The sequence below is a fragment of the Phoxinus phoxinus genome (genome assembly GCF_949152265.1).
Source record: "Phoxinus phoxinus genome assembly, chromosome: 24".
NCBI lineage: Eukaryota > Metazoa > Chordata > Actinopteri > Cypriniformes > Leuciscidae > Phoxinus > Phoxinus phoxinus.
The window spans coordinates 24276583-24278643 of record NC_136899.1 but is presented as its reverse complement, the minus strand read 5'-3'; the positions used below and the strand labels follow the sequence as shown (position 1 = coordinate 24278643).

The 2061-nt window shown below is 44.3% G+C and overlaps 1 long non-coding RNA gene across 1 annotated transcript; it reads left to right on the top strand.

Annotated features, from left to right (window-relative positions):
* The first annotated feature begins 696 nt into the window (after positions 1-696).
* Positions 697-1530, top strand: LOC306992648. Its single transcript, XR_013796318.1, has 2 exons — positions 697-1336; positions 1453-1530. It is a non-coding gene; the product is annotated as an uncharacterized lncRNA (long non-coding RNA).
* The last annotated feature ends 531 nt before the right edge of the window (positions 1531-2061 follow it).

Below are 2061 nucleotides of genomic sequence, written 5' to 3'. Positions count from 1 at the left end.
GTATGCCTACAACGCGACACCTCACTCCTCCACGGGATATTCCCCGTATTACATGTTGTTTGGGACACAACCGCACCTCCCAGTTGATGCCTTGTTGGGAAGGGAGCCTGAGGAAGGCACGGAAACCAACTGGTTGTCCGTGCACAGGGAGAGACTCCAGGATGCCCATGCTAGAGCGAGAGAGTACGCAGAGAAAAAAGCAGTGGAACGGACTACCAGACATGAGAGTGAGGTATATTGCCCTGAAGTTGCGGTTGGAGAGCAAGTGTACTTAAGGCACCGTCCTGCAGGGAGAAATAAAATTCAGGACGCGTGGGCGCCAGAGGTTTATGTCGTGAAAGACATTCAAGGAACTACGTATGCGGTGGAACCTGTCGGAGGAGGTGTACAAAGAAGAGTACATCGGTCGCATATTCAACCTTGTCCATTACCAACCCCGGTGCCAGCACCGCGTAGCAAGGTACGGCAAGTGAAGGAAGATGTTAGCTCCCTGGATAAAGGGCCGTTATTGCCTTTGGATCTTGAGTGTGTAGTTGTGGATGAGACATGGCAAATGGCAAGAGGGCGGTCATCGCCTTTAGTGAAGGAAGGTCACGAGCAATCCAATTCGCAAGCGGAGGGTTCGATTGAGCCTCAATGCGAGGGTGTTGAAGAACCAATAACTGCGTCAGAGGAAGGAATTGATAGTGGGGAAGGGGTACCAACATACTCAGTTCCTGATACCGTGGTGAAGCATCCAACCCCGGCTCAGAGACATAGTTTGGGCGTCCCAGAAAAGCCAAGAGCGCCTACACCAATGCCACGTCGGTCTCAAAGGCAGAATGCGGGTACACACAGTAACCCGTACCATTTACCCCAGTCCGTTTGTAACTCTGTGTCATTTAGTCCAGACGTTTTGTCTCAAGTTTTGGCGGGCATGGTAATGTACACGTCTGAAAAACTGAAAGGTGTTGTTGATGGTTAATAGGGAAGTCCACGTGGACGTTGACTTATGGCAGGGGAGAATGTAACCAGGGCAAAAATATTCTGTAGTCATGCTTCCCGTCCCTAGAGGGCACCCTGGTGCACATGAGTAGTGCAGTAACGGAAGGAACAAGAAGTTCGGGTTTGTTGTTGCTTTTTGATAGACCTTCAGCGAACGAGTGAGCTGAGGCGCGTTAGAAACTAACACCAACTTATATGGTTTGCTTATGCGAAAGGGGAAACCCCCAGTTTGGTGTTCTGTTTGTTGAGTGGTTAGAGCAGTGATTCATCGCAGGGAATCTTTGTTTTTCCCGAGTGCCGGAGATTTCTGTGTGGAACGAGCATATACATTCCACAGTGACGGCGATTGAGCGTGAGTGTTTGTTTGATAGAGATGTAGCATGTTATTTGAACTCCTTATCACAGCTCATGTTATTATGGAGGAGAAATATAAACAATACTTCTGTTTCTGTGAAAAAATAATGTCAGAGGGGAGAACGGAGAGACGTTAGTGCACGTGAGGTGACCGTGGCGCGGGCTTTCTAGTGCGGTGTATCGCTTCACAGAGTGAGTGTCATTTTAGTTCATTCTTTTATTGTAAAGGCTTATGTTCACTCAAAGAAAGTATCTGGCTAGCTCTGCACTGTTTGTAATGTCAAAGTTTATTGATAATCTGTAAGAGATGAGAATTAGTATAGTAATGTTAATTGTAGAGTGTTAAGTATGTTTATTCCTGTCTTACAAGTGTGTCAGTGGCTTACTGTAGGAGAATGTGTCTTTAATCATGTTTATGTTTTGTTCTTTATTCAGAAAACATAAAAAGCCACTACTGTTGTTTATTTGGGGTATAAGTGCTCACATAAACCGTTTTTGTGTATTCTGTTTTATTTTTGGGAGTATACAATTATTTGAAAAAAGCTAAAGAAAAATTAACACAATTGAGTATTGTGAAAGAGGGAAAAAATAAGGAAGTGTAACTATTATCCTTTATTTTGGGTTATTTCTCTGTACATTTGTGGAACATTGTAATTCACACTGTACGTGTGAGTTCTGTTTGGAAGTTTTTATGTTTCATATTTTTCTATTGTAAAGTTGTAT